General features: G+C 40.1%; 2 protein-coding genes across 20 annotated transcripts in view; one reads left to right on the forward strand and one right to left on the reverse strand.

Annotated features, from left to right (window-relative positions):
- Sybu (syntabulin) overlaps positions 1-7,614 on the reverse strand; it is a 101,752-nt gene extending 94,138 nt beyond the window's left edge. Inside the window, exon 1 of one of the 3 annotated variants that reach the window (XM_063264119.1) lies at positions 7,374-7,614. The gene's annotated coding sequence lies outside the window, so the exon portion shown is untranslated. The remainder of the gene's footprint in view (positions 1-7,373) is intronic. The other 2 variants (XM_039080175.2, XM_063264118.1) reach the window with 2 other exon arrangements.
- Smg5l1 (Smg5 nonsense mediated mRNA decay factor like 1) overlaps positions 1-26,472 on the forward strand; it is a 134,361-nt gene that overhangs the window by 23,674 nt on the left and 84,215 nt on the right. The window contains exon 1 of one of the 17 annotated variants that reach the window (XM_039079154.2): positions 7,582-7,672. The exons of 15 other annotated variants lie outside the window; for them this stretch is intronic. The gene's annotated coding sequence lies outside the window, so the exon portion shown is untranslated. Of the gene's footprint in view, positions 1-7,581; positions 7,673-26,472 lie in introns of those variants that run through there. One more of the 17 variants, XM_039079159.2, reaches the window with a different exon arrangement.

Below are 26,472 nucleotides of genomic sequence, written 5' to 3' on the forward strand. Positions count from 1 at the left end.
CAAATACACAAATTAACAATGTTTTCATGTCATCTTCTATGGTAAGTACAAAATTGTACAATGCGTGAATTTCTAAATTCCAATCATGGCTTTTGCTTTGTTCTAGACAGGGTTTTTCTGTGTAGCTCTGATGGTCCTGGAACACACTTTGTAGACCAGGTTGTCCTCAAACTCAGAATTCAGTCTATGTATGCAGCACCATCTCCTAGCCGTATACTCTTTTTTTTTTCAAGAGGAACACCAATCTTCCCTTCTTCATTATTTACTTTTGTAGTGGGGTTTGGGGAGGTGTCTCAACCAAAGAGAGCAATTCAGCACCATGGATAGAACACTCAAAACTCTATAAGAGTTACTAGAACCAATTCCTTAGGTTAGAGTTAAGAAATAAACTTAGGGGGCTGGGGATTTAGCTCAGTGGTAGAGCGCTTACCTAGGAAGCACAAGGCCCTGGGTTCGGTCCCCAGCTCCAGAAAAAAAGAAGCAAAAAAAAAAAAAAAGAAGAAAAAAAAACCTTTTAAAAAAAAAGAAATAAACTTAGAACAAACAGGCAAATAAAAATAGAGAAAGAAAACAGAATAACAAACAGAAACCAACAACAAAAAGGCCCAAGGAACACACACAAACACAAAACGAAACCCATTAAATAAAGGATTTGGATGGCTGAGGAGATAGGGATGACCTAGGACGAGCGGTAGGAAGAAGCCGTGATCAGAATGTATTGTGTGATAGAAATATTTTCAGTAATTAAAATAATAGACAGGTGTGAGCTGTTTGTGGATATATCACTTCGGACTAGACTCTGCATTTTGATTGGTTATGGTTTTCTGTAATAGGCTCCATCTGTTGCAAAGAGTAGTTCTTTAACGTGGACTGGGGACTACAGTTATCTGTGGGTATAAGGACAAATATTTAGAATGTAGTAAAAGATTGTGTTGGTTTAGTAAAGTGGCATTTGTGGGTACTCCACAAAGATCCAGGACTTTGTTAACTTTGCTAGGTTTTCCAGCACCAGGAGTGGTGGTCTTCTTGTTGAGTTCTAAGTCCAATTAGAGAGTTGTTGGTTACTTCCAGGATATGTTTGTCACTCACTATTGTACACTCTCTTCAGGTTAACCATGATGGTGGTTGTTATGGTTCATAAGCATCACAGATGTGCAGAAGAGTTGGTTTCTTCCCTACTTTGGAAGCTTACCTGATGCTTTCTGGTACCATGAAAGCAATTTCTCAGGTAGGGGTATGAAGTTAGTTTTAGCTCAACAGCCTTTGGGTACTGTATCTGAAATACATGGTGTCTTTATAATAGGAAATTATCTTGCCTGCCCCAGAGGGGTGAGAAAACCAAGGGCAATAGCAACACTTAAAATGTTTTGCAGGCTTTCTTGAACAATCCTGATCAACAATTCAAAAGAGGACGTCTCATGCCTGGTACTGCAGGTTTTGTTATGTGGCCTTTAGCTTTTAGAGGGAGCATTGTTGGCCTAGATGAGAGAATTTCAGGAACCATTACAGAGGAGGCATGGGAAGAATATAACAGCCAGAGTACCAGAGAGTTTGATGCGAGTTTGTGTCTCTTAGGAATGTTAGGAGCTACACCTGTCAAGTCTTACCAATGTGACTGCCCAACCTTGAGCTGAACCAAGATAGCAACAATAAACATGCTAATCTTCAACGTAACATGAAGAACTATAGGCAACTAAGGAAGGCAGAAAGCTCTTTCTGGGGAAGAGCACACTATTTGATTACCCAATAATGAATGATCCATCTTGAAACATATATACAAGTAAAATTATACAGAGTGAGAAGGTTGTATTTATGTATTTAACAGTACACACACACACACACACACACACACACACATATGTATGTATGTATGTATGTATGTATGTATGTATGTAACAACAACTAGTGAGAAAGGCAGCCATGAATTTGAAAGAGAACAAGAAGGGGCTGGGCACACAGCATTGCTTGGGGGAAGAAAGGGAAAGACAAATGATGTAATTATATTGTAATCTCAAAATGTAAAAGAAATAATTTCAAAAAGAAATAATTTTATAGTAGCCACCTTTCTTTTTAATATGCCAAGAACCAAATGAATATGGAAAGATGTTCATCTAGATGATATAAAGTTTACAAGTCTACCCCTTGCTATCTTGTAGAAACATAATGGCCCTTTCAAAGGCATGCATCATTTTAATAAATACATTAAAGTGTCATTAGGTTTAATAGCACCTACACACTCAGACCATTATCCTGTACCTTTTAAGTTAGTTTAATGTGTATTAATGGTGTGAAATTGATGAAATTACAAATTGGGTTTCCCTGGGCACAAGTTAAACCAAGAAAGTAGGCAGATGATTGGTTAATATTCCCCTCTACTCGACTCTTCATTCATACCACAAAATTATGTCACTTTGCCCTAGGGAAAGAAAATGCACTGTTAGTAGATTGAATCTAACATGATTTTTATGATTTTAACTCAAGAAACTGTCTTTGGTTGGGTCATCAAAGGTTCATCATTGTCTTTGGGGAATAAGATAGAATGTTCTCTTTTGAGATTGAAATCATATTTTATATATTTATATTTTTTGAGAAATAGATAGCTTATTATTATCTTTTCTTTATTCCAGCTTAGAGGACCATTCAAGATGTTACTACTTTACATTATCTATTTCATTCTACTACCAATTTTTACAATCAATAACAATGTTTAGCTGGTTACATATCTGCCTAAACATTATGATAATGAAAGTTATAACTACTAATATAACTGTTGATAATTTAAAAATTCAGAGTTTTGATTTCAGAAACATGTGATACAGTAACACTTAATTTTAGAGTGTCAAGGATATTAGAAATGAATTTTAAGTCCATGTTGCAGAAATATTAAGAAACAAAAACAAACCCTGTTCATTTTAATTATATTCGAAAGAAACAAAAGCATTTTCAAAAATAAAAACTGCAGAACAAAGCTTGTAAGTGGGAAGTAAGACTTAAACTGGATGCTACCATGAAAGCACTTAGTTCATTGACAACCAAATCACGTGGCCAGGCCTTATAGAGGCATCTTTTACCAATGGAATAGTGTCATGGCACCATTGTGGAAATTTAAAGAGTCCTGAAGAAGAGAAAAGACAACCCCATGCACACTCAAAAAAAAAAAACAAAACAAAAAAACAAAACAGATGTGGAAAGGAAACATCTAATTTTTCCGTTTCAAAAACTACAGAAGGAAGAGCTTCTAAAACTATAGAGACTTAGATCTTTTTAGTTTAGTAATAGTTAAATATTTCACATATTTAATTTTATTTACATGTTAATTTAAATTTAAATATTTAATATTTGAACTGACTATTTATGCAGTGCATTCTGAACACTTAGTAAAGAAAACGTTGATGCTTAGATATAGGCCTTTCTTCAAAGGAGAGTCTGGGCCATAAGTAACTCACTCTATTTTCACTCCAGTATCTACACATGGAGTGGGATTAGCAGCACATATGGAAGGTGATTTAGGGCATAAATCACAAAGACTAGACACTCGGTTCAAGGCAGTCGATACATGTGAGCTGGTGGTCGGTGCGCCATCAGCAGAAAAACAGTGGATACCCTCTGTAGAAAAGCCTGTGCCCTCACTAGAACGTGCCAGGCCTGATGAAGCTAGAAAATTTGATTTCTGAAACTTCAACCTTTTACAAGTGGATGTCTTCCTGATTTTTAAATGAAGTAAATACATTTGGGAAACGAAGCTGGCCCATAGACAGTCATCTTGGGACATGTGGGATGCGTGTACTTCAGCGAGGAATCTGGAAAGATTCACATGATAATCTTACTGGGAACTTCTGGCTGGGTGCCAGTAGCTATACTGTGACTGTGTGAGTTCTGAGTTAATTTTACTATAAGGATCCTCACTTTTTTCTATTGCTGGAAAGGGCTGTCCTAGCACAGAACCAAGCTGTTTGCAAGATGGGTTGAGAAGTGATTAGGAGTCTGTGTGGCTTAGTATCAATAAGTTCTCCTGTCATGTGTAACTAGGTTTCTGTCTCTCTCATCACTCCTTAAAGCATGCCTCAAACCATGTGTTTTCTCCCAGTTCAGCAATTGCACAACTGGGGGTACACATATGATTTTAGGTGATCCCCAGATGACTCTTTAAACATTATATATACACATTTCCTACAGTTATAACATATAAACCTGACATTTTATGTGTTTCAGTACATATGTAAAATCTATTAAAGCATAGCATATTTAACTAATATTGAGTAAATACAGTAGCTTATATTTAGCAATCATGGAAATTATAAAGAACACCAGTAAAACTGACATTCTCAGAGCCCTGTATTCCCTGTGTAGAAAGCCTATAATGGAGACTTGTCTAGAATTTCTAAGAACTTAGTCTATAGGACTGCTTTAAAATTATATTAGCATACTGTGGGTCTTCTTCCACTGGTTGTCAACCTTCAAAGTAGAGACTCCTTAAAAGGATCCAAATTAGATTTATATTCCTGATTTTTTTTGTAAAGAGAGAAGCATTTATGAGTACAATTTCTTTCTGTAGAAAATACGACCCATCCTATCAGTTCCATAAGGAGGTGACTGTGCATTCGGGTGCCTGAAGCACAGAAAATCCTCTGTTAAGATGAAAGGAAAATTATAGACTTGTAGAGAGAATATCTTGTGTCTGTATGGATGTCTTATATGTCAGGATAAAAACAAAAAACCAAGGCAAAACAAAAAGCTATGGCATACAGGAAAGGGAATAATAAAAGGTGGAACATCCCAGAAAGCAGAAAGAATTCTGGGATAGACTCAACTCAGGAGAATCACCCGGGAAGATGTGATAAGGTGGGCCTATGGTATCTGAGCTCAGGTAACTAGCCATGTGGCAGAATGTAGATTGAAGTAAATGAGTTATATTAAATTATGAGCTAGTCAGAGATGAGCCTATTTACGTGGCCAAGGTATTTGTAAATATACTTTCAGTCTGAGCCTTATTTCTGGGAGCATGGGACTAGCAGGAAGAAAGCACAAACTTCTACATAGATGCAGGTTCTTAGTATTTTCAATCAGGAGAAAATATACTAGGGAAGGAAACCATTCAGGCTGCTAATTTAACACAGGAAACATTTCTGAGATTATTTTCCCATTTTCCCAAGATTAAGGAAAAATCCTCCCAAATCAATGATTAAACTGTTAAAATACTGTTGAATTATGCTGTGTTGGTATCCTGCACGAGGACTAGTACCTAAGAATGTGTATTCTATAGTACAGCAGCTTGTATACAAAAGTTGGTCTTTGAAAATACCAGTAAAGAAGTATACAAGTCTTAGTTTATATAACAAATATTTTAAGTGTGTATTAAATGTCTTAGAATACACACACATCTTAAATTAACATTTTGTGGATGCTTGGATTTATTTTTAAAAAACAGGCAATTTTTGGACTTTGTTATACTTGTAAAATGACCTTAAAGAAAGGCATTAATTGTGAAATAATTATAATTTCATGAGTAGTAGAAATGAGAGAGGTCCCATGTGCCCTGCATCCAGTTTTTTCCCCCAGCAACTATATATTATAGAGCTATAGCACAACATCATTAGGAAATTGACATTGTGTAATATGTCTAAAGATCTGACCTTTTGTCATGTGCATAGATGTGTGAAACCGTCACAGTCATGATGCACAAGCATGCCATCATCCCAGAGTTTACCCTCACACTGTTTCTTTAGAGCCACACTTCTCTAACAATGTAGCTAAGAAAATCACTTCTACTTTAGAAAATCACTCACTTAGAAATATCCATAAGTTCTATGTCTGGACATCAGGGCACAGTGGTTTGAAATTTGCCAGTAGCTAATTGTTCACATCCCTGGTGACATTTTCGGCCAGCCTCACTTGCTCATCTACAAAATTAAAAGCTGGGGATTGTGAGGTGTTTCAGCAGACAAAGTTGCTTATCTCCAAGACCATTAAACAGAGCTTCAACCCCAAACCCATAAGGTAGAAGAAGAGAGCCAACTCCTGAAAGTTATCCTAGGAACTCTATACATGTTCCAGGAGATGCACGCAACCAAGTACATACGCATGCACACACAAAAATAAATAAATAAATAAATAAATAAATAAATAAATAAATAAATAAATAAATAAGAAAGAAATTGGAATCCAGCAGTTTTCAGGGTGGCATACTTAATATATCTGGTTGTTTAGTTTTATTAAGATATCACCTTAAGGACTGTAACTATAAAGTCCACATCAAGTTAATGAAATACAACTTAAAATAGATTAAACAGTGCGCTTTACATGGATTTTCATTTAAACAGTGCTATTGTCAAGGTAATGGAAATATGCTTTATAGTAATACACTGCTTTCAAAGTGACAAATGTACTATTCTCTCAAATGCCACATGGAGAAATTTTGGCACAGAGAGCCTGCTTGATTTCTTTTGCCCCGAGGGTTTCCTTTGCAGGTAGAAAAGACACCATTTCCCAAATATGCTTGATGAAACACCGAGCCGGCATTGCTACAGCAGAATCTAAAATGCAAATTCTGAACTGCACTGGGTTCAAGTTTGGCTCTTTTTGGAAAAAGACATTCAGGACTTGAGTTGCCATGCTCTGTGGTCTTGAAGCAAGACGCTGAGAAAGGACCCTGAGACACACACAGCGGTAGAGTTTCTCACTCAGTTCCACTGCACTGGAAAAGATAAAAGCACCGGGAAAGAAATGTTCTCCCAAGTGCCTTCTTCATTTAAAGATTTAGGTGTCTCCCCCCCACCCCACACCAATTTAAGGTTCCATATTCCTTCAATTGGTTGGTTCTACAACTCACATGATATATTGTAAGCTGTTGACACCACCCATTAGAACATGTTCAACCTCTTCAGTAACACAGCAATGAAATTCCCATTCATCTTTTCACCTAGGATAATCTTTATAAAAAATCACCCAGGAAACACACATATGAAGACTGCAAACGTGGGAATGACCCATCCCCCAGAGGCCTTTTGATGACACCTTTTAACTGAACCTTCCCTTTCTAAAGCCACCATTTCCAAGCCTGGCTTCTGAGAAATACCAGGCAAGGGACACGCAGAACTGATGGCCAACATGCTGGTCTAGCCAACCTGATTGTTGCAGATTCTAGTTAGATCCTTTCAATAACCAATCAGACAGAGCCACTTTTGCCTTGGTGTCCTGTGGAGAGCACCCCTGTGTTCAATTTCCCATGACCTCCTTGAGGTTGTCTAGGGCACCCTGGGTGCCTCCTTCAATGGAAGGGGAAGTTCTGGGATCAGCAGTCCTCTCTGCCCTCACTGAACCCAAGGCATTGGTTGCGGTGCCCGCAGACATTGACACCAAAGCGTGCATCTTACCGTTTCCTTTGCAGACCTTGTCCATTGCGCTGTCCAGACAGTGTGCCTGAATGCCCTAGAGGCTTGTGTTGGACTGGGCCGCCGGCCGGCGACTCGGCGCGTGGCAACCGGTTTGCGCTGGGGCTGGAGGAGCCAGCCCCGGCCCGCTCCGCCCGCGCCAGCCGGGTTAGCACACGTGGTGCGGCAGCCGCCAGCGCGCTCCGGTCCCCTCGGCCTCTTGGCTTCTGGAGCCAGCGCGGCGGCACCTGGGGCTTCGGAACACGTGGGGACAGGCGCCGGAGGCCGGAGACTCTGGACCGGTAGGTAGGGGCGCAAAGACGCTGGCGACCAATTACCCACAGGGTCCTGTTCTGGGGCTCACAAACCAAGGTCAGGCCGCTGTCACCAGGGCCCATGTGGCTCATTAGCTCTGGCTTCAGATTCAGCTCCCGGCAGGGTGTCGCACTGCAGTGTCTCCGTTTCCCGCCAGTTGGGGGAGCCTCATCTAGGGCGGGAGATGGGTTGTCTGTATTGCAGGGCTGCACCGAAGCCCTGGGGGTTGGCTAGGGGCCTGAGGCAGGAGTATTCTCATCTTGGAGCTGGAGATCTAAAACCCTGGAAAACCACAGCATGAACCCAAGGGGGCCTTTGGGACAGCCTGCTCTTGGAAAAATTCCTCTTACCATCTAAGGATGCTTGCGTTCACAGGAGACAACACTCCCAACTGGGGACAAACATTTATGCATCTGCAAGCCCTTTCCAAGTTCACCAATTACCTTGCCCACTTCCTCCAAGCAAGGCATCCGTCTAATTGTTCTGATGTCTGATCTGGAGGCATATATGACCACTTTCTTTCTGGCTATTAGGAGATAATAGGACTGACAACAATAACACATTCTTTAACGCTAGGAAAATGGAGAGAGAATTTGCGCTGGTTTTAGAAGAAGCTGAAAAGCCTCAGGAGGCTGGAGAGAAATCGTGTTTTAATTTGTTAGCGCAAATACCAAACTAAGCATCAACTCCTGTGCCTGCTCTTCTGGAAAGGTAAGATTCTGAAGAGACCAGGAGGAGGAGGTTTGCTTTCATCAAACATGCAGTTCTACATAGTCCATCAAAAAAGTCCAAGTCCCCTAGGACTACTCAGAGCTTGTATGGTCGCTCCTCCTTCCATGAGCTAAGGGATGCAATGCAAGGGCAGCTGCCACTGACTATACTGTGGAACCAGGATGGTTTGCTTCCCAACGGGAGCATTGTTCCTCATTCCTTGGCAGTGTAGTGCACAGATATTAAAAAGGTCTTTGGAAATCAAGGATATAACAAATACCTGTTGCCTAACTTGAAGCCGAATTATTTTTATTTAACTTTAATTTTGGAGTGTTTCACACATGAGTACAGTAGCTGACCACTCCTGTCCCTTCTCTGCCAAATTCATGATCTCTTTTTTCCTCCTCCTCCTCCTCCTCCTCCTCCTCCTCCTCTTCTTCTTCTTCCACATACACACATATATGTATATACACACACACACACAAACACACACACACACACACACACACACACACACACACATGCATGCATGCTCTGTGGTCATGAAGCAAGACGCTGAGAAAGGACCCTGAGACACAGCAGTAGAATCTCTCATTCAGTTCATATTTGTGCGCATGTAACATACACCCTAAGTCAATTTAGTACTGTTTACATGTGTACATGTCTAGAGCTGACCACTTGAGATTGGAGAATCTACATGGAGGTCATCTGTGGGGGAGACTGATTCTCCTCTCAGCAGCCACTGAATTCCTGTAGCATTCCAACTAGAGGTGGACTATGTGGAAGCCCCCATCTGTATGGAAATGCTATTCTGTAGTTAAACCTTCAAAATTATGCTATACTCCTACACTTTCCAGCAGATTTCTGGAGGCAGTCATTTGTTCAACATAATATACAAGTAGAAGAAATAGTCGGTGCTCTCACAGTGAGAAGGGAGCAGTTTTGGTCTCATGGGTCTTTTCAGGACTCATTGCTATGATAACACACTCAAACAGAAAACTCAAAGGAGGAAGGGTGTATTTGGGCTCAGATTTTGAGAAGATTCCAGAATAACAGAGAGCACACAGTGATAGGCGCTCAAGGTGGCTAGTACCACTGTGACTGCAGCTAGCAAATCAGAGACAGGAGTGCTTGTTATCAGATGGCTTCCTCCTTTTTATTAGTCTTTGCACCCCAGCCCATGAAAAGGTGCTGTTCATATTCAGGGTAAGTCTCTCTTTTGTTAAATGTTTCTGGAAACTACCACATGGACATGTCCTGATGTCCATGATTCCAAGTCCATTCAAATTGACTTGGAAAGTTAGCCGTCATAAGGTTAAACTGGCAGAAGCTCTTGTCAAGGTGTGTTGGGTTAGTGTCTTATGAAACCCTCATGGGGATTGAAAAATGGAGTTAGAATTCCTTAAGTCACATATGTAGCAATCAATATTAGTTAAAATAGTGTTTTGGTCAGTTCTTGGTACACACCATGATTATAAAAATGTCAAATATTAGATAATATGCTTTTTTCATCGTGGATAAGTTAACTGAAATGAGATACATGGCAAGTTTAAAAACAATCTCATAACTTCTCTGAGTCTACAGACCTTCACCAGTGAGGTAAAATGATATAACGTCAAAGGAGACAAGAATAATAAAAGTGCTCTGTGAACTGGGACGGCATGCATATTATCAGACATAACAATGAAAGGAAGCCAAGTGGATATCACACAGTGGATTGAGTGGAAAAGGAATATTCTATAATTTAAGTCAGCTCTGCATGTACACACAGTTGTAGATATTTTTTACATGGGTAGGGAATTTATACACTGTCTAATTTGTCTCATGTTATACGTGAAGAAACAAATATCCATAAATACTCTTTAGTGATATTCCCATATCTAAGAGTACTGTTGAAAACTTTATAATAAAAAAGTGGTTCCTCCAATGGACAAAAAAAGGCCACAGATTTGAAGAAAGACTGGAGAGAGGTATTTGGGAGGGTTTGGAAGAAAAGTAAGGAAGAGAGATGTATTGTAAATAAATTATAATATCAAAAACATCATGGAAAGTGGCAGAGTCAGTGTTTGTTGAATAATTTTTATATGGCAGCTTGTTTGCTAGAAATGCAGCAAAACACAAAACAATTATGATCCCTGCCTTCTAAAACCCGAAACCCTAACGGAAAGAGCAAACAGTCATCTTAGCCAGTAAGTATCTTAAAGTTCTTAGAATTGGAGATAGAGTCATGGGCTCAGAGGCTAACAGGGATAAGACAGGAAGATATTTCAGACTGGTTAGATATCAAGCCAACAGGATTTACCAGTGGTTTGCATAAGCAGTCTATGGGGAAAAAGAGTCAAGACTGTCAGACTATTTGGCCAGAGCAATTGAACGATTAAGTAGACAGCTTTCTTAGATAAGACCAGATTGTATTGATGATTGAGATGGGGTTTAGGGGAAATGACTGGTTTTTCTTTGTTTAAGCAATATTTGAACTAATAATCAAGTTTGGCAGAGGAATTTTGAGCTGGAATCCGGAGTGCAGAGGAGACTCAGACAGATTGAGAAGCAATACTTGAGAACTGCGTTTGAATACGAAATTCCATTATTCTTGGTTCTACCTTGTAATTGTAACAGTTTCCTGTTATCATATCATATCTGGCCATCCTATGAAATTTTGGGCAAAAAGGTGAGTACAGATAGTGCTGTAGTTTCATGGAAAGGAGAAACAGACTCTCATCAAGTTGGAATTAATGTCTTTAATGATGTTATTACGTGGCAAGCTAGTAACGTACTGAGGTGACTGATGAGGGAGAAATCAGCACAGTAGCAAGTTTCTACATCATGGACACAGGAGATGAGGGAGGAGGCCATGATGGTGCTGCGGCGCTGTGTCACTGTAGGTCATAGGTCATGCTCAGGGCATGATTTTGCAGGTTAGCCATAGTTATAAACGTTGTTCACAAAGCGTTGGATGCTGTAGAACACTGGCACACTTTCCAGTGTAACTAAGATAGAGACAGATGTAAAGGCTACTTCAGGTAATATGCATGCCAAAAATGAGTGAGATCCAGGCAAGGACCACCTGGCTTTGAATTTCCCAAAGTAAACTATGGTAAACGAGTCTCAGTTAGTGGGTTTCTCAGTACAGCCCTGGCTCTCATGCTCGAACTGACAGAGATCCACCTGCCTTAGTCTTCCCAGTGCTACCATTGCCTGGCAGCATATTTAGAAATTTAACACACTTCTCCTGTGACTAATTTGGATACCCAATTTCTAGAGAGACTAAGAATTGAGACTCTTAGAAAAATGTTTGAGAGTTCTTACCGTTAGGCATTTCTTCTTATTTGTGCCCTCTCTCTGCTACCTTGCACAGTGTCTGGTACAAAAAGTAATGGCTATATCTCTGTCACATTGTCTATTTGACAGCCTAGTGCAGTAAATCCTTGCACTATGCTTTTTGAGTTATGTAACAATATTCAGACAGTCCTAATATACTCTGTTATTTTCTCTTGAATATATTAGGTACTTAATGAAAACTGATTCCCTCAATGTGTCTTAAAATGTGATAACATGTTATCTGAGAGCAGAGGGCTTCCTGAATTTCCTGGGAAGGCCTGCCCCTGAACTTAGCACAGGAGTGATCTCTGGAAAAATTATATATGACCATGGTAGAGGAGCTAAAACTTAAAGGGAATTACGGATGTCAGTAAGATGAAACTCATGAAGACACAGGGAAATCACCCCGGTGCTTTGCAGATGTAAGATACTAGTCTTATCCCCTCCATCCAGCTCATCTGCATCAAGATGTTTATCATCTATCTTGGTTGGTTTTAATTATAGAAAATAGTTTTTATATAAAATCTAGATATGGAATAGTAGATTTTAGTATAGAAAGTAGATTTTTAAAAATACAATATGTCCTCATTATGATTTCCCCTCTCCCTTCCTTTCCTCCCTGAATTCCCTCCCATCTGGATCCATGCGCTTTTTGTCTCTCCTTGGGAAACAAACAAACAAACAAACAAACAAACAAACAAACAAAAAACCACAGGCATCTAAGGAATAATAATAAAATACAGTAAGATAAAACAAAACAAGCAAATCTAGGTAAGAAAATGCAAACAGAAAAAGGCACAAGAAACATATATACATGCAGAGACACATATTCACACATAGGAATTCTTTAAAAGCACAAAACTAAAAGCCAGAATATATACACAAAGGACCTGCAAGTTGACAAAAGAAAAATGCCCTAGTTCAATGTTATGAGACAAAGAACCTCTAGAGAGGCCATTGAGTTCATTTTGTGTTGTCATCTACTGCTGGGCATGGAGCCTGCCCTTAACAGTGGTTTGTTTCTCCAGTAAGATTCCCTTGGAGAAAACTAATTTTTCATTTGCAAATCTGTGTGTCAGTTCTTGGAAGAGCCAATCACTATCCCATTACCTGTGGAATTTTGAATATACTTAAAAAGTCTGTCAATATTTGGAACTTCTAAGGGAAGGATAGCAAATACATTAACTCCACCCCCTCTATCCAAAGCAGATGTTACCAGAGAAGCAAGGAAATATTAGTGCTATTCCCCATGAGCTCAGAGATGGCCTCACATGCTTGCTTTCTTGACAGAGTTCCATGGGAAGTCCTTCTGACCAACCGAATCAACACTTTAGTAGCCATCTTCAATAATGACAAATTTGTAAGCATGCATACATTACATTTAATTGCATATTTACCAAAGAAATATACATATGTAGGATACACACACACACACACACACACACACACACACACACACACGTATTTGTTTTCAGGTTGTGTGTTCCCATGTGATTGTAATATGTGTCTATATATGTCTATTTATGTATGTGTGTTAAAGGAAAAACCAAGGGAGTATTAGTGTCATATTTTTTAGGCTTGGCTTTGGTATTAAAATTGACATCAAATTCTGAAAAGACTTTAAAGAGTAATATGTACTATATATAGGACTTCTCAGTTCCAGGCAAATTTAAAAGCTAGCCCCTTGGGTCAATCACCAGAATCAGAGTTGCTATTTTATTTATAGGGAGTCCCAACTTGGAATAGTATTTCTTAGGAACTGGATAATGGCCTGAGCTATTTGGATATGTTAACTTTACAATAAACTGACCGTTATGACTATTATAGTGTGATCTTAATTTAATTCCTACTGATGGAGATCTCTGTAGTGCTTTGGAATGGTGGCCCAGACATATGCATGAGTCTCCTTCAAGTGTTTCACCTCCTAAATGAGTTCTGCCTTCTCAACATGATGGCTCATCCATCAACATTCTGGAGAGTAATGAGTGCTACATCTAGAAACCCCTACTGTCTCAAAGCTTGCATCAAGTACTTCTATATCCTCCACATGGTTTCAAATCCCACCTTAAGAATTTATGTGCTTTAACCATTATTATATCCTACAGAAGTAGAGCCCTATAGGGTAGGATTGAATCACTGTTTCTGTAGGGATTGGCACATCTTTCCTGTAAAGAGGTGAAATGATAGACATTTTAGGACTGATGGGTCAATTGGTCTCTGCCAAACATTTCCATTTGCCAAACAGAGCAGAACATTAGTTGACATGAAACTGTTCATTAGAACTTTTTGGTTTTGTTGATTTTGAGGCATACTTTTGCTATGTGGCTCAGATTAATCTGGAACTCACAATCATCTTACTTGGCTCCATTCATACTGGGATTGCAAACCCAGCTTTGGTAGTTTTAAAAAATGTTATTAGTAATTGTATTTTAGTTTTTTATTTTTTGAGTGAATGAGTGAAAGCATTATGCAGTCTGAGGACTTTTGTTATTTTTTTTGGAGATGAAATAACTAAAACAGAGTGTGGAAAAAAGCTGGGATAGACCATGGGCAGTGAGTGATTCTAGAAGTCCAGAGAACATTTTGCTTCTCTTAGAAGAAGAGAGAACTAGAAAAGGTTTCCGGGAAAAAGCAGATTCTGAGTCCTGTTTTGCAGAAGACTGAGAGGTTATATGTTTGGGATTAGAGAGAGAGAGAGAGAGAGAGAGAGAGAGAGAGAGAGAGAGAGAGAGAGAGGAAGAAGAGGAAGAAGGAGGAGGAGGAGGAGGAGGAGGAGGGGAGGGGAGGGGAGCGGAGAAAGAGAAGGTCCTGTGGCTAATGGTGTATTGCTAAATACAAAACCATAGTGGCAAGCACAGAACTACACAATACATGTAGGGACCTGTAGATAGGCATGGTATGGAAATTATAGTTACAGAAGGCACTGTTGCTGTTTATTCCTATTCTGGTATTTTAATATTCTTGTCTGTTTTCATATAGGACCAGCAGAATTATCCTTTTTAACTTTTCTTATCTCTCTCCTTAGTAGGTAAACCTGCTCATGTGTCTTTTCATTGTTGCTATTGCTACCACAGCCATCAGCACATTCATCCTGGTGATCAGTATACCTTAGGTTGTCACTTACACTGCTACCTTGGACTGACTCCAACCTCCACTCCAGCCATGTAATGATGGTGGCAAAGTTGGTGGGGGAAGTAGAAGAAGTGAAGGTGGAGTTTCAAATGGGCTGGAGCGGTGGTTCCTCAGGTGGGAAAGGCAAAGCTGATGGAGGTGCCAGAGGTGGTGGTGGAGGAATTGGACTCCAGGCAGGCAGTGGCACAAGTGATGACAGAAAGGATCCTGTGTATTTTCAACACTGGTCTAAACCAACTTCTTTTTAAGAGACTGGGTTTATTATTAGATACGAGAAATTTTCAGTAGAACTCATTAATGCATAACCATTTCATTGAACATGGAATTAAAATGAGAACAGAAATACTAGCAAAGATACTTATTTCAGATTAGCAAATAACACACTAAGACTAAGCAGAAATCCTTTTCCCAGGACAGACCACCTCCACTAAAATCGAAAGAATGCAATTATGGGAGGGGTTGACCAAGACTAGACTTGTTCATCAGATCAAACTTCAAGCAGCACATGACAACTAACTTCCTTGAATATTCTTATTTTTAAAATTAGCTTACAAAGTAATGTGTTTTCACATGTATTTCATTTTGTTTAGTCCCTCCCAAGTTCCTCTTTACTTCCTTGTCTTTCCTTTTCCTGTTCTGTCCTTTACCCCAGTGTTCCTCCTTCTGCCTTGTTATATTGTCTTCCTCTTCTTCCCTTGAAGCTTCACTTGGGTCCCAGTTTAGATTCCTAGCCCTTGCCCATGTCTGTATTCACCTGGATGCACATTTAACAGCTTGGGGCTATGATTCACATATACATGGGAAAATACAATATTTGTCTTTCTGGGCCGTGGTTACACTGATTGATTGATACATTTTTCCAGTTCCATTTATTTTCATCAAAATTTATGTTTGTCTTTAAATAAAATTCCATTGTGTGTATGTGCCACATTTCCATTACCTTTTTCTTTGATAGGCATTTGGCCTTATTTTATTTCCTTGCTACTTTGAAGGAATAGCATCAAAGAATATTGTGCAAGTATCCCTGTAGTAGGATATAGAGCCCTTTGGGTATATGCCCAGGAGAGAGAAAGCTCTATCATATGGTTCTGTTATTAGATTTTGGAGAACCCTCCACTTTGAGCTGCATAGTAGCTGCAAAGTTTCCGCATGCACCCACAGTGATAAGGGTTCTTTCGTTCTTGTATCCTAAACATCTTTTCATTCTATTATTTTCGTGGTGGTCATTTTGTCTTGGGTGTGATAAAATCTTAAAATAATTTTACTTTGCATTTGTTCAATGATTAGAATTATCGGACACCTTTGAATATGCTTAGTAGCTACTTATAGTTTTTCTTTTGAGAACTGTCTGTTCCGACAGTTGGCCCCTTTATGGATTGGAAGTTTTGTTTGGTGTTTAATTTTTGCTGTTCTTTGTAAAGTCTAAATGTTAATCTCCTGCCTGAAGTACAGCAGACAAATTATTCTCTCATTCTTTTTATTCTGTTGATTCTTTCTTTTATTGCTCTTAAGCTTTATAATCTAATGTAATTCCATTTAGCAATCTTGGGCCTATTGTCTATGCAATAGATTTCACTCAGAAATAGGTTCTACTCAGTTCTACTAAACCAGTTTACTTGTAGTTATAAATGCTGCTCCACCTTGCCTGATATGTGTATATTTGAATTTATGTATGCTACTTAGAATCCATGTATATTTAATTTTTTATTTTCCATTGTAGAATTTTACCTATTCCTTGACAATTTAATATTTTATATACACTGACTTTTGGTCATAATCACCCCCTTTTCCTGCTTTCTTCCCTCAGGATCCTTCCTGCCACCTTTATCTGACTTCATTTCCCTTCTTTTTTTTAAAAAACCCTGCATTTTAATGAGGCCTGCTGTGTGTGTTTTTTGTCCTTAGTCTGAACTTTCCATTCTTCTCTGCTGTGCAATACATATGGAAGCCCTACTGAACTATTTCTCTACAAACATTCTATTCCAACCCCACCATTGTGATTTTATGCATGCTGTTTATCCAAAGTGGATCATATCATGTCCTTGTTATCTCTGGTGAGCTATTTAATGCTTTACTTTCAGTGAGGAGTCTTCCTGGTAACCTAATATTAACTCTATCCTAAGACTCCTACATCATACTGGGATGTACCTTATCCTTGTTCCTTCTACTAGATAATATGGTCATTAAAGATTCTGCCGTGACAATCCATGAATGGAATTACTATTTCCATTTTTCTTCTAAAATATACATTATGCTGACACACTTTAGGCATGAGTTATAATTTCTTGCTTGTAAGCTTCTGTTTGAGTAATAACTATGATTTCTTTGTGGCTTTGTGTCTTGGTGGGGGTGTCTCCATTTTGACAGAGATCTTATTACTATTCCTGTTCTCATTACATTAGCCTTGCCTTCTCCATTTTCATGCATTTTCTTGCTTCCACCTACAGGCCTAGACTGGTCCCTGCTATAGCAGGAAGTCTGTAAGAAGCTTCCTGCCAGGGACTGAAGATTGCCTTGGAGTCAAGCTCTCCCTAACGCTGGTACCCGGTACCTGTCCTGCTCACCTTCCTTGCAGATCATCTGGCTCCCGCTGCCCTGCCTCAGCTTTTGACCACCTGCCTTGCCTTCCAGCTCTAGGAGCCTCCTGTTCATCTCTGCCTTCCTTTTCACTCATCAGCCATTTGTTGTGATTGCCCACATAGTCACTGATAGATTTTTTTCCTTGTGTCTTAGTTTTTAACTGACTGCATCATCATGCCCTTTGACTCCTTGCGTGGTTGAAGTGTGGGCTATGTAATTCTGTTACCTTTGATCTCTTCATCTGGCTCACCTTCATCAGAGTTTGTTCTGTGTATTATTTCCTTTCGACTATGAGCCAGACCTTGTATTATTTCATTTGCTCAGGGGCACCAGACTACTCCCTCAGGATGGTAAAAGCTGAAGTGAAGAAATGACCAAATCCAGCTCAGCTGCTGTGCTTTTTAAGCAAAGCTTCCCCTAATGAATCTAACAGTAGCACTGAATAAAGTCTTCTTCCCTGGGATTATGTGTCCAGGTCTTCCTGGAACCTGAAGTAAATACAGAGACTTGCTGCAGAGACACGGAATTAGAATATTTAGATGAGGTCTTAGTATATGTATTTTCAAAAAAAATTTTGTGATGCATTTTGAACTAAAGCTTGGGCTGTGGTTGAGCACTATTAATAGCCATCACTATCCGTGTACCAAATGGTAAGTTCTTTACTTTTAGTTTCCCACTTAATTAACGTTTGAGTCAATCTGGCTGTATACTATGCATACAGAGATTAAATGTGATTTAATTAGAAAGGTCAAATTACCAACTAAAAGTGATAGTTCATTGCCCAATAGGAATTTAAATCCAAACCGTTTTTATACTTCAGTGTCATATGTAGTACACATCAATATCCTAATACTCAAATCAAAACACACAGTGTATTGCAACTATCAACATATAATCTTTTTTACATTTTTTTATTAACTTGAGTATTTCTTATATACATTTCGAGTGTTATTCCCTTTCCTGGTATCCGGGCAAACATCCCCCTCCCCCCTCCCCTTCCTTATGGGTGTTCCCCTCCCAACCCTCCCCCCATTGCCGCCCTCCCCCCAACAATCTAGTTCACTGGGGGTTCAGTCTTAGCAGGACCCAGGGCTTCCCCTTCCACTGGTGCTCTTACTAGGATATTCATTGCTACCTATGAGGTCAGAGTCCAGGGTCAGTCCATGTATAGTCTTTAGGTAGTGGCTTAGTCCCTGGAAGCTCTGGTTGCTTGGCATTGTTGTACATATGGGGTCTCGAGCCCCTTCAAGCTCTTCCAGTTCTTTCTCTGATTCCTTCAACGGGGGTCCTGTTCTCAGTTCAGTGGTTTGCTGCTGGCATTCACCTCTGTATTTGCTGTATTCTGGCTGTGTCTCTCAGGAGCGATCTACATCCGGCTCCTGTCGGTCTGCACTTCTTTGCTTCATCCATCTTGTCTAATTGGGTGGCTGTATATGTATGGGCCACATGTGGGGCAGGCTCTGAATGGGTGTTCCTTCAGTCTCTGTTTTAATCTTTGCCTCTCTCTTCCCTGCCAAGGGTATTCTTGTTCCCCTTTTAAAGAAGGAGTGAAGCATTCACATTTTGATCATCCGTCTTGAGTTTCGTTTGTTCTAGGGATCTAGGGTAAATCAAGCATTTGGGCTAATAGCCACTTATCAATGAGTGCATACCATGTATGTCTTTCTGTGATTGGGTTAGCTCACTCAGGATGATGTTTTCCAGTTCCAACCATTTGCCTACGAATTTCATAAACTCGTTGTTTTTGATAGCTGAGTAATATTCCATTGTGTAGATGTACCACATTTTCTGTATCCATTCCTCTGTTGAAGGGCATCTGGGTTCTTTCCAGCTTCTGGCTATTATAAATAAGGCTGCAATGAACATAGTGGAGCACGTGTCTTTTTTATATGTTGGGGCATCTTTTGGGTATATGCCCAAGAGAGGTATAGCTGGATCCTCAGGCAGTTCAATGTCCAATTTTCTGAGGATCCTCCAGACTGATTTCCAGAATGGTTGTACCAGTTTGCAATCCCACCAACAATGGAGGAGTGTACCTCTTCCTCCACATCCTCGCCAGCATCTGTTGTCCGCTGAGTTTTTGATCTTAGCCATTCTCACTGGTGTGAGGTGAAATCTCAGGGTTGTTTTGATTTGCATTTCCCTTATGACTAAAGATGTTGAACATTTCTTTAGGTGTTTCTCAGCCATTCGGCATTCCTCAGCTGTGAATTCTTTGTTTAGCTCTGAACCCCATTTTTTAATAGGGTTATTTGTTTCCCTGCGGTCTAACTTCTTGAGTTCTTTGTATATTTTGGATATAAGGCCTCTATCTGTTGTAGGATTGGTAAAGATCTTTTCCCAATCTGTTGGTTGCCGTTTTGTCCTAACCACAGTGTCCTTTGCCTTACAGAAGCTTTGCAGTTTTATGAGATCCCATTTGTCGATTCTTGATCTTAGAGCATAAGCCATTGGTGTTTTGTTCAGGAAATTTTTTCCAGTGCCCATGTGTTCCAGATGCTTCCCTAGTTTTTCTTCTATTAGTTTGAGTGTGTCTGGTTTGATGTGGAGGTCCTTGATCCACTTGGACTTAAGCTTTGTACAGGGTGATAAGCATGGACCGATCTGCATTCTTCTACATGTTGCTCTCCAGTTGAACCAGCACCATTTGCTGAAAATGCTATCTTTTTTCCATTGGATGGTTTTGGCTCCTTTGTCAAAAATCAAGTGACCATAGGTGTGTGGGTTCATTTCTGGGTCTTCAATTCTATTCCATTGGTCTATCTGTCTGTCTCTGTACCAATACCATGCAGTTTTTATCACTATTGCTCTGTAATACTGCTTGAGTTCAGGGATAGTGATTCCCCCTGAAGTCCTCTTATTGTTGAGGATAGCTTTAGCTATCCTGGGTTTTTTGTTATTCCAGATGAATTTGCAAATTGTTCTGTCTAACTCTTTGAAGAATTGGATTGGTATTTTGATGGGGATTGCATTGAATCTGTAGATTGCTTTTGGTAAAATGGCCATTTTTACTATATTAATCCTGCCAATCCATGAGCATGGGAGATCTTTCCATCTTCTGAGGTCTTCTTCAATTTCCTTCTTCAGTGTCTTGAAGTTCTTATTGTACAGATCTTTTACTTGCTTGGTTAAAGTCACACCGAGGTACTTTATATTATTTGGGTCTATTATGAAGGGTGTCGTTTCCCTAATTTCTTCCTTTGGTTCTTTTTTTTTTTTTTTTTTTTTTGGTTCTTTTTTTCGGAGCTGGGGACCGAACCCAGGGCCTTGCGCTTCCTAGGCAAGCGCTCTACCACTGAGCTAAATCCCCAACCCTACTGAGCTAAATCCCCAACCCTGTTTCCCTAATTTCTTTCTCAGCTTGCTTCTCTTTTGTATAGAGGAAGGCAACTGATTTATTTGAGTTAATTTTATACCCAGCCACTTTGCTGAAGTTGTTTATCAGCTTTAGTAGTTCTCTGGTGGAACTTTTGGGATCACTTAAATATACTATCATGTCATCTGCAAATAGTGATATTTTGACTTCTTTTTTTCCGATCTGTATCCCCTTGACTGATTGCTCTGGATAGAACTTCAAGAACTATATTGAATAAGTAGGAAGAGAGTGGGCAGCCTTGTCTATTCCCTGATTTTAGTGGGATTGCTTCAAGTTTCTCTCCATTTAGTTTAATGTTAGCAACTGGTTTGCTGTATATGACTTTTACTATGTTCAGGTATGGGTCTTGAATTCCTATTCTTTCCAGGACTTTTATCATGAAGGGGTGTTGAATTTTGTCAAATGCTTTCTCAGCATCTAATGAAATGATCATGTGGTTTTGTTCTTTCAGTTTGTTTATATAATGGATCACGTTGATGGTTTTCCGTATATTAAAACATCCCTGCATGCCTGGGATGAAGCCTACTTGATCATGGTGGATGATTGTTTTGATGTGCTCTTGGATTCGGTTTGCCAGAATTTTGTTGAGTATTTCTGCGTCGATATTCATAAGGGAAATTGGTCTGAAGTTCTCTTTCTTTGTTGTGTCTTTGTGTGGTTTAGGTATAAGAGTAATTGTGGCTTCGTAGAAGGTATTCGGTAGTGCTCCATCTGTTTCAATTTTGTGGAATAGTTTGGATAATATTGGTATGAGGTCTTCTATGAAGGTTTGATAGAATTCTGCACTAAACCCGTCTGGACCTGGGCTCTTTTTGGTTGGGAGACCTTTAATGACTGCTTCTATTTCCTTAGGAGTTATGGGGTTGTTTAACTGGTTTATCTGTTCGTGATTTAACTTCGATACCTGGTATCTGTCTAGGAAATTGTCCATTTCCTGAAGATTTTCAAGTTTTGTTGAATATAGGTTTTTATAGTAAGATCTGATGATTTTTTGAATTTTCTCTTAATCTGTTGTTATGTCTCCCTTTTCATTTCTGATTTTGTTAATTTGGACACACTCTCTGTTTCCTCTCCTTAGTCTGGCTAAGGGTTTATCTATCTTGTTGATTTTCTCAAAGAACCAACTTTTGGTTCTGTTGATTCTTTCTATGGTCCTTTTTGTTTCTACTTGGTTGATTTCAGCTCTGAGTTTGATTATTTCCTGCCTTCTACTCCTCCTGGGTGTATTTGCTTCTTTTTGTTCTAGAGCTTTTAGGTGTGCTGTCAAGCTGCTGACATATGCTCTTTCCTGTTTCTTTCTGAAGGCACTGAGCGCTATGAGTTTTCCTCTTAGCACAGCTTTCATTGTGTCCCATAAGTTTGGGTTTGTTGTACCTTCATTTTCATTAAATTCTAAAAAGTTTTTAATTTCTTTCTTTATTTCTTCCTTGACCAGGTTATCATTGAGTAGAGCATTGTTCAATTTCCAAGTATAGGTGGGCATTCTTCCTTGATTGTTATTGAAGACCAGTTTTAGGCCGTGGTGGTCTGATAGCACGCATGGGATTATTTCTATCTTTCTGTACCTGTTGAGGCCCGTTTTTTGACCAATTATATGGTCAATTTTGGAGAAAGTACCATGAGGAGCTGAGAAGAAGGTATATCCTTTTGCTTTAGGATAGAATGTTCTATAAATATCCGTTAAGTCCATTTGGCTCATGACTTCTCTTAGTCTGTCTACATCACTGTTTAATTTCTGTTTCCATGATCTGTCCATTGATGAGAGTGGGGTGTTGAGATCTCCCACCTTTATTGTGTGAGGTGCAATCTGTGTTTTGAGCTTTAGTAAGATTTCTTTTACATATGTAGGTGCCCTTGTATTTGGGGCATAGATATTTAGGATTGAGAGTTCATCTTGGTGGATTTTTCCTTTGATGAATATGAAGTATCCTTCCTTATCTTTTTTGATGACTTTTAATTGACAATTGATTTTATTTGATATTAGAATGGCTACTCCAGCTTGCTTCTTCTGACCATTTGCTTGGAAAATTGTTTTCCAGCCTTTCACTCTGAGGTAATGTCTGTCTTTGTCTCTGAGGTGTGTTTCCTGTAGGCAGCAGAATGCAGGGTCCCCGTTGCATATCCAGTTTGTTAATCTATGTCTTTTTATTGGGGAGTTGAGGCCATTGATGTTGAGAGATATTAAGGAATAGTGATTATTGCTTCCCGTTATATTTATATTTGGATGTGAGGTTATGTTTGTGTGCTTTCATTCTCTTTGTTTTGTTGCCAAGACGATTAGTTTCTTGCTTCTTCTAGGGTATAGCTTGCCTCCTTATGTTGGGCTTTACCATTTATTATCCTTTGTAGTGCTGGATTTGTAGAAAGATATTGTGTAAATTTGGTTTTGTCATGGAATATCTTGGTTTCTCCATCTATGTTAATTGAGAGTTTTGCTGGATACAGTAACCTGGGCTGGCATTTGTGTTCTCTTAGGGTCTGTATGACATCAGTCCAGGATCTTCTGGCCTTCATAGTTTCTGGCGAGAAGTCTGGTGTGATTCTGATAGGTCTGCCTTTATATGTTACTTGACCTTTTTCCCTTACTGCTTTTAATATTCTTTCTTTATTTTGTGCGTTTGGTGTTTTGACTATTATGTGACGGGAGGTGTTTCTTTTCTGGTCCAATCTATTTGGAGTTCTGTAGGCTTCTTGTATGCCTATGGGTATCTCTTTTTTTAGGTTAGGGAAGTTTTCTTCTATGATTTTGTTGAAGATATTTACTGGTCCTTTGAGCTGGGAGTCTTCACTCTCTTCTATACCTATTATCCTTAGGTTTGATCTTCTCATTGAGTCCTGGAATTCCTGTATGTTTTGGACCAGTAGCTTTTTCCGCTTTACATTATCTTTGACAGTTGAGTCAATGATTTCTATGGAATCTTCTGCTCCTGAGATTCTCTCTTCCATCTCTTGTATTCTGTTGGTGAAGCTTGTATCTACAGCTCCTTGTCTCTTCTTTTGGTTTTCTATATCCAGGGTTGTTTCCATGTGTTCTTTCTTGATTGCTTCTATTTCCATTTTTAATTCCTTCAACTGTTTGATTGTGTTTTCCTGGAATTCTTTCAGGGATTTTTGTGATTCCTCTCTGTAGGCTTCTACTTGTTTATTAATGTTTTCCTGTGTTTCCCTAAGGGAGTTCTTCACGTCTTTCTTGAAGTCCTCCAGCATCATGATCAAATATGATTTTGATACTAGATCTTGCTTTTCTGGTGTGTTTGGATATTCCATGTTTGTTTTGGTGGGAGAATTGGGCTCTGATGATACCATGTAGTCTTGGTTTCTGTTGCTTGGGTTCCTGCGCTTGCCTCTCGCCATCAGATTATCTCTAGTGTTACTTTGTTCTGCTATTTCTGACAGTGGCTAGGCTGTCCTATAAGCCTGTGTGTCAGGAGTGCTGTAGACCTGTTTTCCTCTCTTTCAGTCAGTTATGGGGACAGAGTGTTCTGCTTTCGGGTGTGTAGTTTCCCCTCTCTACAGGTCTTCAGCTGTTCCTGTGGGCCTGTGTCTTGAGTTCACCAGGCAGGTCACTTGCAGCATACAAGTTGGTCTTACCTGTGGTCCCGAGGCTCAAGTTCGCTCGTGGGGTGCTGCCCACGGGCTCTTTGTGGCGGCAGCAACCAGGAAGATCTGTGCCGCCCCTTCCGGGAGCTTCAGTGTACCAGGGTTCCTGATGGCCTTTGGTATTTTCCTCTGGCGTCCGAGATGTATGTACAGAGAGCAGTCTCTTCTGGTTTCCCAGGCTTGTCTGCCTCTCTGCAGGTTTAGCTCTCCCTCCCATGGGATTTGGGTGCAGAGAACTGTTTATCCGGTCTGTTTCCTTCAGGTTCCGGTGGTGTCTCAGCCAGGGGTCCTGCCGCTCCTGGGCCCTCCCCCATGGGAGCCCAGAGGCCTTATACAGTTTCCTCTTGGGCCAGGGATGTGGGCAGGGGTGGGCAGTGTTGGTGGTCTCTTCCGCTCTGCAGCCTCAGGAGTGCCCACCTGACCAGGCGGTGAGGTCTCTTTCCCACGGGGTCTGGGAGCAGAGACTCAACATATAATTTTATGAATAAACTTAATACAGTTGAGGGTTAATACAGACTCACTACAATTGAGGATGCTTATAGTTTCATTATTGCCTGTAAAATAAAGTGAATTTTCCTTGTAACAGTATAAAATAGCTCTTAAAGCTTATCTTCCAGCTGCTGTTCCAGTGCTTGTTCTCTCCCTCTCCCTCTCTCTCATCCTCATCCTCTCTCTCTCCCTCATCCTCTCCCTCATCCTCATCCTCTCTCTCTCCCTCATCCTCTCCCTTTTCCTCTGTCCCTCCCTTCCTCCCTCCTTCCCTCCCTCCCTCCCTCTCTCCTTTCCTCCCTCCCTCCCTCCTTCCCTCCCTCCCTCTCTTACCATCATTTGACTTTTTCCACCATTTTTGTGAGTCAATGTCTTGGTCACTATTCTATTGCTGTGAAGAGATACAAATAAAAGAAAGCATTTAATTGGGGGTGGGGCTTACGCACACTTTCAGAGGCCTATTCCATTATCATGTCAGGAAGCATGGCAGCACACATGTCACTGGAACCTTAACTAAAAGCTTCATCCCATTATCTTGGTTCCCAGACAAGAGATATGGGAGAGAGGGGGACATAGAGTGAGGGATCTGGACCTGGCTTGGGTTTTTGAAACCTCAAAGCTCACCCCCAGTGACACACTTTCTCCAGCAAAGCCACACCTATGCCAATAAGGCCACACCTCCTAATCCTACTTTCAAAAGTGTTATGCCCTGGGAGGGGAAGTATTCTTATCCAAACCACCCCAGGCAGCAAGCTGAAACAATGGCATGTCTTTGCGTTACCACTTGAAGGTAGACCACACTAAGCCTCCTTTCCAGATTCTGTCAACTGAAAAAGACTCTTGCAAGCCATGGATCCATAGATAGGCTTGAATCAAGTGTCTGTGACCATGAGCTTACCACCCAGGCATAGGTGTAACACCTGAAGGAATGTGTGCTCAAATGGCCCTGTGCCCTGGAAGTCAGATTTCACAAGAGTGTGCAGACAGTGGAAAGGGAGCACAGGCTGCTACTGAGATGTTTCAGATCGTGAGAGCTGGCAGTCTGTGGGGTGGAGGGGACAAATAATAAAGAATTCCTGCCTTGTGTCTGAAAGGGAGTAGATGACTTCTCCCACACTTTTTCTACTCAGTTTACATTTCTTTGATTTCACCACCAGCTTCAGGGTCCTGGTAGTGCTTCTTTTGTCTATTGAGTAAAGTACTTGGCGCTCTCTACCCAAAGCCTTCAGTTCATAGAGCGCTGACATGGTATTCAAACATAAGTATTGGGGTTCTTGTAAGTTCTTTTTTTATTGAAAATGTCTTTCATATAAAATAATCTGATCATGGTTTGTTCCTCACAGACTTCTCCCATATCCTCCTCTTCTACCCAACTCTATGATCTCTCTCTCTCTCTCTCTCTCTCTCTCTCTCTCTCTCTCTCTTTCTCTCTCTCTCTCTCTCAAATAAGCAAACAAACAAACTAGAATTGAACAAAAGAAGCACACACACATTATTGTGTGTTATCTGATGTCTAAACTTTTCTGAAGCAGGGACATCATCTCATTTGTTCCTGTAAACTTGAGTCTCAGGAGCCCG

This window comes from Rattus norvegicus, chromosome 7 (genome assembly GCF_036323735.1).
Source record: "Rattus norvegicus strain BN/NHsdMcwi chromosome 7, GRCr8, whole genome shotgun sequence".
NCBI lineage: Eukaryota > Metazoa > Chordata > Mammalia > Rodentia > Muridae > Rattus > Rattus norvegicus.